The 13,010-nt window shown below is 56.3% G+C and overlaps 1 protein-coding gene across 1 annotated transcript in view; it reads left to right on the top strand.

Annotated features, from left to right (window-relative positions):
• Positions 1–13,010, top strand: part of ING1 (inhibitor of growth family member 1) — a 75,025-nt gene that overhangs the window by 27,416 nt on the left and 34,599 nt on the right. The window lies entirely within an intron of this gene.

Here is a 13,010-nt window from a genome sequence, read left to right as displayed (position 1 = left end):
ACCGGGGGGCGGGGCCACGGCCGGCGGCCGGCTGGAATGGGCGCCTGCAGCGACCGCCAGGGCGGGGGGCGGGGCCACGGCCGGCTGGAATGGGCGCCTGCAGCGACCGCTAGGACGGGGGGCGGGGCCGCGGCCGGCTGGAATGGCGGCCGCCAGGGCAGGGGGCGGGGCCGCGGCAGGGGGCGGGGCCCGGCTGAATGGCGCCCGCAGCGGGGGCGGGGCCTGCGGGAGCTGGGCGCTGCTCCAGGGCGGCGGTCCATGGCGGCGGGCGGAGATCGCCCCTCACGCCCGGACGAGGCCCCTAGTGACGCCGAGGCCTGCGGGGCTGTAGCCCTCCTGCCCCTGGAGTGGGGCCAGGTGCGGACGCCAGGGCTGGAGGTGTCCGGCCAGGGCTAATTCCTTCCTGTGATTACCTCAGCGCACCTAGGCGACTTGAGAGCGGCGCCTCCGAGTGAGAACAGGCCGCAGGGTCGTGAGGGATCTTTGTTTTCCTCAAAGACTGCGGCGGAAGGCACGTCGGAATCCCCCAGTCCACGCGCTCCTGTCCGCGTTCCCCATTGCTGAAGTTTGACTGTTGCCTCCAGGGTCTTCCTGGTCACACATTTGATCTCGTCTGTGCGACTTTGGCTCGTGGGCACCCTACTTTTTTACTTTCATATTTCATACAATTTCTACGTCGGCAAAATTCAACTTTAGACGAGCAGAGGCCTTGAAAAATGATTTTCAGTCAGAAAGCATGTGGCGGCAGTAGGCCCGGAAGCAGCTGGCACTTGGCGCCCGGCTGGGAGCGGCAGCCTGATGGCCCAGGCCGCTGTGCCCGTGGCCGTGGGCAGGCGCCAGGGTGGCACGCAGCAGGGAGCTCCGGGCGCCGTCCTCATTGTCACCTGATCCCAGACACGGCCACGCCAGGTGTGACGTTCTGATTGTCACCCACGGCCTGCTCGAAATGAAGTCCTGGCTGTTACCCAGTGACAGACACGCGCACTTGCAATGACTGCCACCCTGCACGGGTGGGCCTCCACCTGCCAGAGGGCCGAAGCCTGCCCTGCGGTGCTGGGGGACCCCACCTCGCTGTGCCTCAGGGGGACTTGCTCAGGGCCGCTGTATGGCTGGGGCTGAGAAGGAGCCAGTCCTAGACTGCCAGGGACTTGTTCCAAGCCTGGACTTGATTTCGCATATGGAGTAGAGACCCAGGAAAAGAACATGCCAATAGTGATCTCCCCCATGGGTGCAGGCTCCCAAGACCTTCGGGCCATCCTCTGCTGTTTTCCTAGGCCACAGGCAGGGATCTAGATCAGAAATGGAGCAGCTGGGATTTGAACCAGTGGCCAGATGGGATCCTGGCACCTCAGGCAAAGGCTTGGTGTGCTATGCCACAGCACTGGCTCCAGGTAAGACGAGTTTGAAGCACGGGGACTGTATCCATGTTGTGATTTCTTTATGTGTGTACACATGTTCATGCTGCTGGAGCCCCAGGAAGGCCCGTGGCCATGTGGTTGGAGCAGTGCGGATCCCAGACCCCAAGGTTCTGCCGCGTGAGGCACCCACGCGCAGCCCAAGCCATTGCCGAAAAGCTGGAGCGCCCGCTTGGCTTTTATTTGGCGAAGCGATCCCCAAAATAGGGAAACAAAAGTATGTGGGAGTGGAGCGCAGACAGGCCAGAAATGAGGCCCCTGGGCCGCGGGGTGCCTGGCAGCAGAGGGGGGCTGCGAGGGCCCAGGGCCCCCCACGGCAGGCCTCCAGCACGGAGCCGTGCAGTTCCCAGCCGTGAGGGGTCTGGCTGTGCCCATGCTGCTCTCCGCTGCTCGCCCTCTGTCCACGCCCCCTGCGGGCAGTTCATCTTTTCAGAAGGCACATCTAAAGTTGTGTGGCGGGTGTCCAAGCGCCAGCGGGGCAGACACTGCCTTCCTGTGGACGCTGATAACGTCAGCTGGATTTTTATGTCCACGTGCGATCACGGAAGTTTGCAGGAAATTCCTATCATGGGAAAAAAAAAATAAAAGCCCATAGCAAGTTTCTAAATTCCTTGTACAGGAATCAGCTTACCTTTTAAGGCAAGCCTCATCTGTCGGGTTGGAATTCTTCATCTCCCCCCATGGTGCATTTACGGTGCCGGTCAGAGCAGTCCCTCCGCCCCAGGAAGTGTCTTCAGGCCCCACTCCTCCCAGGGTGCCTGGAAGCGAGCCCCAGATGCTGACCTGGGGCCGGGCTGGCCAGCTTCTCCAGGGCCCAGGTGGTGGCATCCCAGCTCCAAGGCACGGGTGCTTTACACCCTTATGCCATCCCCTGCCCATCAGCATGCATGCCCTTTGCTCGGGGTCAGATGTGCTCCCCCTCCCAGGCAAATGAAAAGAGAGAGAGAGAGAGAGACTGCAGAAATGACCTTTACTTGGCTGATCACAGCGTGAGAGCGGGAGTGTGTATGCCATGGTAAACTGAGGTACTCTCAGGGAGGCTCCTTGAGGCCGTGAGGGTCTTTTGAAAAAGCTGACCGTGGCCAGCGAGACCCGCGTCCGGAGAAGACACACACACCAGGCAGGCGTCCTGTGTGGGCTGTAGGGGTGAGGGCTTCTGAGCAGGAGCTGAAACAGCAGGTACACCTGCTCAAAGAAAGAGGCGGGCCTGGCGGTGGCTTCTGGGGTGGGATGACCCTGCAGGTGCTTTCCTGGCACCTTGACCTTTGACCTGGTGCCTGTGCAGCCCTGTACCAAGTTCCCAGCCAGTTACCAAGTTTGTCCATGTTGTGACCACAGTGACAAATCCTTAGCATGTCACTGACGTCATGAAATGTGCTTAGGCAGGCCCGCATGGCGGCGGGGCGGTCGGGGGGATGTCACTCTCCTGATGAAGGTGTCCTAGCACCAGGCCGGAGCCATGCACGGCCCCCCATGTCCCAAAAGGATTTCTGCTTTCTTTACCCTTCTGGAAATCCCCACCATTGTTATTTATTCCCTGAGAACCTTCTGGAAGCAAGAACATTCCACCTGGATAGGAATTCCCCTGGATCTAAGAAAAATCATGGAATCTGCCAAGTGTTGTTATGGCACGGGGCTTTCAAATTATGAAATTTGAACTGACTCTTGCCTACTGTTGTCCAATTCAACATTCGCCTGTTAGCATGACTGCCAGCTGTTTCTGGAAATCCAAGTTCTCTGGGCGTGAAGTGGGTGAAGTCAGCACTGGTACCCCATCTGGGTACCCAGGCAAGTCCTGCCTGCTTCGCTTCTGGTACACGGCTCCCTGTTAATGCGCTGAGTGCGGGGCAGAGGATGACCCAGGTGCTTGGCCCCTGCCACCCACACGGGAGACCCCAGGTGGAGTTCCAGGCCCCCAGGGCTTTGGCCTGGCTCTTGGGGCTACCTGGGGAGCGAAGCCTGGGTGAAGGAGGCTGTCTCTCCTCTGCCATGTGTAACTCTGCCTTTCAAATCAATCAGTCCGTATAAAACAAGTCTTAGCTACCAGTTCCTGCAGACGGTAGCTAGCACTGGTTGGATTTGTTCTTCTTGGAGGTTGCATCTCAGTGGTAATAGCTCCCATCACCCCAGGCCTACCCTTGCCAGCTGCTGCCACTATTGTATGTGCACACCTGGTGCTAAGTATCCCCCGAGCCCTCCCCTCCCCTGCTCCCTGGGCCAGTGGCTCCAGACCTGGACAGGGCATGCTGTCCTCTGCCCGTCACCCCAAGGTAGGATGGCCCTGTCCTTCATCTGCAGTCGTGTAACAGATAAATGGCTGTGACCTTCATCTGAGCCCCTGACGGCTCATAGCTACGATGGAGAGGTTTCCCTAGGGACAGAGTAAGACCCTGAGGGCTCAGATGTGGAGCTCTGGGGCTGCTCTTCGTCCTGGCCGCACGTGGCTCTGGCCGGCCTCTGGAGCAAGTGGGCACAACAGACAGGAGTTGGGCTCTGCTGGGCTCGGGTGAGCCTGCATGGGAAAGAGAGAGGGCCCATGGGAGACCCTGAACAACAGCCTGGGGCATGGGGCCTCTCCCAGGGGGCCTTGCGGCCGTCACTCAGTGCCTGCTTCCCTGCCACCTCCAATGCCCCTTGCCCGTGCCATCCCTCTGCCTCCCCCACTGCCAGAGCCGTGCCCAGCCTCCAACCAGTAGGCACTGAGGCCCTCACAGTGTGTGGAGCGTGCTCCACGGTTCCTCCTTTGTCATCCACTCTGCTCTCGTGGCTTCTGCAATGCCTGGCTCCCTGCTCTGGCCTCTCAGTGTCCCAGGACCCCAGAGCCAGGGCCTGGATCCCACCAGGTTCCGGATTCTCTCTCCCTAGGCCATGTCATTTAATCTGGCACCTTCAGATGCTATTTATACACTGTTGATTCCTGAATTTGTGCCTCCAGCCTGGCCTCTCTTGCTCCCAGCCCCGGAACCATAAATCCGGCATCTGAGTTCATGTCTCCATTTGGATCCCTCAGTGGCATCTCCTCTTAGGCTCCAGATGAAATTCTTGAGTCACCCTCTTACACCTGTCACTCCAGCCACCCCCACACACCCTCCAGCTCAGGAAATGACACCCGTGGCTTTCCAGCAGCTCCAGTCCAACTTGCCCCCCACGCCCCCATCATCAGCACCCTAGACGCAATAGGTGTTCACGCAGGCCCCCAGGCTCTGCCTCTTTCTCTGTCCGCTCTCACTCCCATCTGCATCCTTCTGCTCGATCAAACGCTGGCTTTTCCTGGCTCTCCAGTCAGTCACATGATCTCTCTCGATCTGTTCTGGAATTAAGTTCCACTTTTTGGGAAGGGTGTGACCCGAGACTGCCAGAGCTGCTTCCATGTCTGTCCGTGGCCTCAGTTTCTGCATGGGTCCCTTGGAAACCTCTGCCCCGGCACCCAGCCTGGATCCCACCCTCCCCACGTTGCTTCTCCTCCTGTAGCTGTGCCTGCTGACCTGCTCACAGTGCGCTGCGGGGACCGTGTGGGTCAGTGCTTGGCCTGGCCCCACTCACTGCACACGGCCACAGCCTGTGTACCGAACGGCTGAAGGAACAAGTCACTCAGGCCCACCTGAGGATTTTCATGCTTTGCTGCCGGCTCGCTGGAGGTTCCACAGCACCCTCATGAGGCTCTTTAAATTGTGCACGGAGGCAACGCAGGCTGTGCAGCCTGGCCCTTTGGCCGCCTGGCCCGCAGCTATGCTGTGTAGTCTGGCGTTTCCCAGACATGCCAGTCAGTGCTAACGGCTTCGTCCCCAGAGGCTGAAGTTGACGACACTGGAGGTGAAGGACTCCGTCCGACAGTGTGCTGAGAGCTGGGTTTCCGAGGCACCCTGGGCAGCCTGCATGTCCCCTTGTCGGTCCTGTTGGACAGTGGTATCACTCAGTCCTCCTGTGTTCCCACGAACATTACACCTGCTAGCTTGTTTGTCCTCTCTTCCCTTGGTCTCCCATTTCTGGATTTTTCTTTCTTACCTTCCTGCGAATGACTTGTCCTTTCTCTGCTGTTGCAATCTCACCTCTGTGCATCTCTGCTGTGTGATGCTCTATTCCCCGTATGACCCACGGCAGTGTGGTTCTCCTGGTCTTCCGGTATTGGCATTCCTCCATTCTGGGGCACCTGTGGAAGCCTGACATCCAGTGTGTCCACTGTGCTTTCCCTCTTGTCCACATGATGGCCAAAAGCACCAGGTGATAGGACAGTTACCCCCAGAGCCACCTGAGGCCACTGTCCAGGAGCATCGAGTTCAGCCCCTCACTAGGACACTTCCATCCTTTAACATGCAAAATCTATGCCGGGCCCATAGCACGTCCCAGCTGCTTCCAGCCCGCCACCCAGGCTGACCCAGGTCTACTGCCTCCTGTGAACACGGCCGTCCAGGACCTGTCATATGGTGGGAATTGTCCAGTATTTATCCATGTGACTTGCACGCACAATGTTATCAGAGCTCAGGTGTGTAATAGCATGCATGGCTTCCATGGTGTGCTGCCTCCTGTCCGAAGTGGAATGAGATTCTATGGTGCATTTTGCCATTTTGTTCATTTGTTCATCCGGTGAAGGATGCTTGAGCTGCTTCTTCCGCTGGCCAGTGTGAAAGGGGAGGGCTGACTGTGGACACGGGCGTGTGAGTGAATGTCCCCTTCCTTCCCAAGCTCCTCTTCACCATAGCAAATGATGGACAGCTGAATAGTTGTCACACAGTTGTATGGATTTGGCTGCTTTTGTATCGTGTGCTGGAGTCCCAGGCGTCTGCTGTGGTGCATTCCACGACTGCATCAGTTCACTGTTCCATGGGCTGCACCATTCCACGGGCTGCACTGTTCCGCGGACTGCACCATTCCACGGGCTGCACCATTCCATGGGCTGCACTGTTCCACAAATGCACTGTTCCACGGACTGCACCATTCCATGGGCTGCACTGTTCCACAAATGCACTGTTCCACGGACTGCACCATCCACAGGCTGCACTGTTCCACAAATGCACTGTTCCGCAGACTGCACCATCCACAGGCTGCACTGTTCCACAAATGCACTGTTCCGCGGACTGCACCATCCACAGGCTGCACTGTTCCACAAATGCACTGTTCCGCGGACTGCACCATTCCATGGGCTGCACTGTTCCACAAATGCACTGTTCCGCGGACTGCACCATTCCACAGGCTGCACTGTTCCACAAATGCACTGTTCCGCAGACTGCACCATCCACAGGCTGCACCGTTCCAAGGGCTGCACCGTTCTATGACTGTACCGTTCTGTGGACTGCAGATTTATTCCTTGCCATTCCTGTGACAGTTTGTGGATTTTTTGGTCGGTCCAAGAGATCCTAGTTACCAGCTGCAGAATTCAGAACAGACAGATCTTTCTGGAAAGTGTTGTCACATCACTTCCTTCTGGCCTCCATAGCCAAGAAGGAAGTCGGTTATTTTCATGGTTTTCTCCTTAAAGGCAACACATAATTTCTGGCTGAACATGTGCTAGTTTGCAAAAGTTTGGGTTTTTTGTTTGTTTGTTTGCAAAAGTGCTTTTGGGCTCATCCTGTTAGGGGTTTGCTCAGCTTCTTCCGCCGTGTGTGGTAGATTTCCAGCCAATATTTGTTTTTAATTTAAATTTGTTTATTTTTAAATTTTTTTAAAGACTTATTCATTTTATTACAGCCAGATATACAGAGAGGAGGAGAGGCAGAGAGGAAGATCTTCCGTCCGATGATTCACTCCCCAAGTGAGCCGCAACGGGCCGGTGCGCGTCGATCCGAAGCCGGGAACCTGGAACCTTTTCCGGGTCTCCCACACGGGTGCAGGGTCCCAATGCATTGGGCCGTCCTCAACCGCTTTCCCAGGCCACAAGCAGGGAGCTGGATGGGAAGTAGAGCTGCCGGGATTAGAACCGGCGCCCATATGGGATTCCGGGGCATTCAAGGCGAGGACTTTAGCCGCTAGGCCACGCCGCCGGGCCCGATTTTTTAATTTTTTTTTTTTTTTTTTTTGCATAGGTGAGGGGATTGCAGACCCATGCAGGGCTCTGGGTGGGATGAGAAAGGATGGGGCTGGGGAAGACCGCGTCCTCCCTCCCGAGGGGTTGGCAGGGATGGGGATGGAGGGGTGGGGAAGAAGGAGTGAGGACGGTGCCTGCTTCTTGCTGTTCGAGCCCATCAGTGCCAGGGGACAGAAATGGTCTGTGATGGGGAAAGAGTGTCCCGAGGCTGTGACTTGTGTAGTCTGGACTCTGCTGAGATGCTATCGGCCTCTGGCCCGGGTTGAGACAGCTCTTCCCGCTCGCTGTCCGTCTGTGGCCCGTGCATGCCTGGCGGAGATTTTGGCCTGTGGTGTTTAAGCTGCTCTTTGCCTCTTTAGGTGAGGCGATCGAGCTTCTCTGATGAGTCATTATTTCTTGGCATTTTCTGTTCCCATCACACCCTTCCTGCTCCCCTGGGGTGACACCGGCCTGCAAGGAGTTAGCTCTTCCTCTTCCTGGACCCCCTCCCAGTCTTGGAGGCGCTGTTCTGGTCTCTCTGGCCACTGGGAACAGACATTTTCCACCCAGCAGCATCAGAGCACCTCGCTTCTTGTCGCAGGCGTCTCCTTGCTGAGATGTGAGTCTTTGGAGAGTCTGGCTGGGACTTTCAGGCCGTGTACATTCTGCCTGGTTCTCACTCACGCACGGCCTGTTGCAGGAGTGTCTGCAGTTGCTTCCTCGGACTGTGACTTTAACAGCCGGCCTGCTGTCTGGCCTCCGGCTGCCCCGCATGCCAGTTGTGTGCATCTCCAGGACGGCTTCCAACCCCAGAAACTGATTCTCACTGTGGGGGCTGGGGAAGGCAGACAGCCCCGTGTTCCCGGGCGGACTGTGTGCCTTGACTTCTCTTCTGGTGACCGCCGGCACCTGCGTCTTCTCCCCGCCCTCTGCCAAGGACACTCATCTTTGATTTAGGGACCGCCAGGTGATCCGCATGTCAAACTTCAAGATCCTTCCCAGACATTTGCAGAGCGCTCTTCCCAGCAGCGTCCAAGACAGGCCAGCTGTGGGACCCCCTTGTCCTCCCCACTGTGGCCGGTGTGCGTTTGTCTTCTGTGCTTCTAGGTTCTTGCCATACTTGGTGATGCTTAAAAATGCATTTTCTTGGTTTACTGATTTGCTGTTGTTTGAAAGGCAGAAAGACAGTGATGGACACAGAGAAATCTTCCACCTGCCAGTTCACCCCCAAATGCTATGACAGCTGGGCCTGGACCAGGTCAAAGCCAGAAGCGTGCGGGGCAGCAAGGCCAGCTGGAGCCACCAGCCACTGCTTCCAGGGTGCACATTAGCAGGAAGCTGGAAGTGCGTGCAGATCCGAGACGTGAACCCAGGCCCTCCGATACGAGCTGGAGGTGTTGCCGAACACCTACCACCTGTCCAGGACTCTGAACATCTCCCAGGAGATGCCAGGGCCTGTTGGGTCTTTCTTTATTTCTTTTTTTTTTTTTTAAGATTTATTTATTTTTATTACAAAGTCAGATATACAGAGAGGAAGATCTTCCGTCCAATGATTCACTCCCCAAGTGAACGCAACAGCCGGTGCTGTGCCGATCCGAAGCCAGGAACCAGGAACTTCCTCCAGGTCTCCCACGCAGGTGCAGGGTCCCAATGCATTGGGCCATCCTCAACTGCTTTCCCAGGCCACAAGCAGGGAGTTGGATGGGAAGTGGAGCTGCCAGGATTAGAACCGGCGCCCATATGGGATTCCGGGGCGTTCAAGGCGAGGACTTTAGCCGCTAGGCTACTCTGCCGGGCCCTCTTTCTTTATTTCTTTAAAAGATTTATTTTATTTTTACTGGACAGTCAAATATTCAGGAAGATCTCTGTCTGCTGATTCACTCCCCAAGCAGCCACAACAGCCGGAGCTGAGCCAATCCAAGGCCAGGAGTCTGGAGCGCGTCCGGATCTCCCACATGGGTGCAGGGTCCCAAGGCTTTGGGCTGTCCTTGACTGCTTTCCCAGGCCACAAGCAGGGAGCTGGATGGGAAGCAGGGCTGCCAGGATTAGAACCAGCACCCATATGGGATACCAGCATGTTCAAGGTGAGGACCTTAGCTGCCACGCTACTGCGCTGGGTGCTATTGGGTCTTTCTGGGTGGTGGTGGTGGTGTCATACACACAGTGTGTAGATGTGAGTGGTGGTGGGTGTCAAGTTTCCTGCGGGGTCCCCACACAGGGTGGGGTGGAACAGAAGAACTCAGCTGGGACCAGCACAGGCACACTGTCCCTGTGGAGCTGGGACCTCCTGCTACCTACCTGCCAGGGGCCCAACTTGACTTTGCTCTTATAACCGTCTCTCAGGAAGTTTCTAGATTGGAAGCGCTATTACAGGGCAAACATACGAAGTCATTAGGCTTTCTCATTTTGAAAATTACCATTGTGTGAGATGTTATAAGTTTCAGAGGTAGAGCAGGAGAAGGCAAGAGTTAGGTACACCTGTTCAACCTAGAGCAAAACAATGGAATTGCTGAAAAATATTTCTTTCTGGGCCTGTGCTGTGGCATTGTGGGTCAGGCTCTGCCCATAGCCTCACCGTGGCATTGTGGGTCAGGCTCTGCCCATGGCCTGACCGTGGCATTGTGGGTCAGGCTCTGCCCGTGGCCTGATCGTGGCATTGTGGGTCAGGCTCTGCCCGTGGCCTGACCGTGGCATTGTGGGTCAGGCTCTGCCCGTGGCCTGACCATGGCATTGTGGGTCACGCTCTGCACGTGGCCTGACTGTGGCATTGTGGGTCAGGCTCTGCCCGTGGTGTTAGTTTCCCATAGAGGACACCAGTTTGAGTCTTGGCTGCTCTACTTCCCATCCAGCTCCCTGCTACTGTGCCTGGGATAGCAGTGGAGCTTGGTCCAAGTCTCTGGGACCCTGCCCTCACATAGGAGGCCTAGGGGAGGCTTCCGGCTCCTGCGTCAGCCCAGCTGCAGCCACTGTGGCCAACTGAGGAGTGAAGCAGCAGGTGGGAGATCTGTTTCTCCTTTCTGTAACTTTGCCCTTGAAATAATTTTTTAAAACATTTCTTTCTTAGCCCAGCATGGTAGCCTATATCTGACTTTTAAAAAAAGATTTATTTATTTTTATTGGAAAGTCAGATATATATATAGAGAGGAGGAGAGACAGAGAGGAAGATCTTCCATCTGATGGTTCACTCCCCAACCAGCTGCAACGGCTGAAGCTGAGCCAATCCGAAGCCAGGAGCTCTTCTGGGTCTCCCACGCGGGTGCAGGGTCCCAAGGCTTTGGGCCGTCCTCAACTGCTGTCCCAGGCCACAAACAGGGAGCTGAATGGGAAGCGGGCTGCCGTGATTTGAACCAGCACCCATATAGGATGCTGGCGTGTACAAGTTGAGGACCTTAGCTGCTAGGCTATTGTGCCGGGCCCTACAAATAAACAAATCTTTAAAAAATATATTTCTTTTTTTTAAAGACAGAGTAACATAAAACAAGGGGGAAACAGAGAGAGAACACTTCCATCAGCTGGTTCAATAGCCAGGGCTGGACAAGGCTGAAGAGCAGGAACTTGGGCTGCCTTCAGCTGCCTGGCGTGCCCTGCGCTGGCGTGCTGCACTGCTAGGAGCGGGATCAGGAGCGGGGCAGCTGGGACTCGAGGCGGCACTCCACTGTGGCATGCCTCTAAAGCGGCAGCTTCACCCACTGCGCTGCAGTGCTGCGGCCCAGGAATGCCGTGATTTAATGTCTTGTCTGGGGGCTTAGTGCTCTATGGGAGGAAACCCATCCCGTCCTAGCATCCTGTCCGGTGACTGGTGGTGCAGTCGTGGTTTGAGACGTTTAGTGTGAAGATCGGGGGTGAGATCCTGGGGACTGGGAGGCCTAGGCTGAGCATTGCTGACCACTAACCACTGAACAGGTGACCTCTTGGCAAAGTGCAAGTCCCTGAATACTACCAACCTTCATCTCCACTACGGGGGTGCACCTCGCCACTGGCATGGGGTCCCTGCTTTATTCTCTGACCATCACAGAAGGCTCTGTGTGGGGCCGGCATGATGGCTCAACAGGCTAACCCTCCATCTGCAGAGCCAGCATCCCACCTGGGCAGCTGTTGGTGTCCCGGATGCTCTGTTTCCCATCTAGCTCCCTGTTTGTAGCCTGGGGAAGCAGTGGGACCCTGTACCTGCATGGCAGATCCAGAGAAAGCTCCTGGCCCAGATCAGCTCAGCTCCGGCTGTTGTGGCTATCTGGGGAGTGAACCAGAGGACGGAAGATCTTCCTCTCCGTGTCTCCTTCTCTCTGTACATCTGCCTTTCCAATGAAAATAAACCTTAGGAGAAAGTAGGGGTCCATTCCAGGAGAGGGTTGAGCAGCAGGAATGTTTGTTGCCAGCACTCTGCCGACTACCCCCTTGGTGGGTTGGACTTGAGGGAATGGGTCCGAGGCCTTCCACCCTCTGGGGTGCAAGGGGCTTCGCAGCATCAGGCGTAGAGACGACAGAGATCTTGTGTCTTTTGAGGAGGGACCACAGAGGCTGACCTTGTGGCACAGCAGGTGAAACCCGTAAGAGTCAGACTGGAAGCAGGGGAGCCAGGGCTCCGATGTGGGTATTACAGGTGTCAGTTCAATCCTGGCCACAACACCAGCCCGACTCATTTGGATAAAGTGGAGCTTTGGTGCATCAAACACTATGCAGAAATGGGACATTTCCTGGGGGAGAAAAACATTGCTTTTCTCTGTGGAGATCTGGGCTTCATTCAGGGCTGAGATGTAACGCAGGGAGCAGTCCTTGGCACTGGGCACTGCTGCTGCTGGGCAGCTTGGCAACGCCTGCCCTGGCACCTGGGATCTTCTACACACCGGGGAAGGCAGTCTCGCTTGTGTGTGCATCCCGCATGTACAGTGCATTTTTCAAGGGTGGGAGATGTAGGCAGCCTGTCCTTCTTCCCACACAGGCCCTGTCTTTGCGGGCAGTGAACGTGGTGTGACCACTTGGCTGAGCCACAGGGTGCCTACATGGTCTCACAGCTTTCTGGATGTGTTTGGATGAACCAAGTGTTTGAGCTGATGGCCTGGTGGGTGCGAACGGCCTTCCCAGGGTGGGTGGGATTGAGCTGCACCTTTGGGGTGTCCAGGTAGAGGCTGGCTCTGCCTCACGTGGGAGGGGGCTCCCTGAGCTGCCTGAAGGCTTCCTTCTGCCTGCAGATACGAAGCCCGACGTGAGGCTTCTTGTCAGCCTCTGTGGTCACATGAGCCAGGTGCTTACAATTCTGTTGCCATACACAGCCACAGCTGTGCACGCATGCACACGCCCAACATTTTACATACACAGCGGCATATATGCACAATCCAGAAACATGCCTGCACATGTATGGATGCATATGAATACACACAGACACATGTCTTTACATATGTGGACACACAGAGACACCTGCATTCACACACATGGACACACACAGACACATAGTCACACACAGACACACATGCCTTCACACACATGGACACACAGAGACACACATGGTCACACACAGAGACACATGCCTTCACACACATGGACACACAGAGACACACATGGTCACACACAGAGACACATGCCTTCACACACATGGA

The sequence above is a fragment of the Ochotona princeps genome, chromosome 12 (genome assembly GCF_030435755.1).
Source record: "Ochotona princeps isolate mOchPri1 chromosome 12, mOchPri1.hap1, whole genome shotgun sequence".
NCBI classification, from domain to species: domain Eukaryota; kingdom Metazoa; phylum Chordata; class Mammalia; order Lagomorpha; family Ochotonidae; genus Ochotona; species Ochotona princeps.
This window is presented reverse-complemented; position numbering and strand designations above follow the sequence as displayed.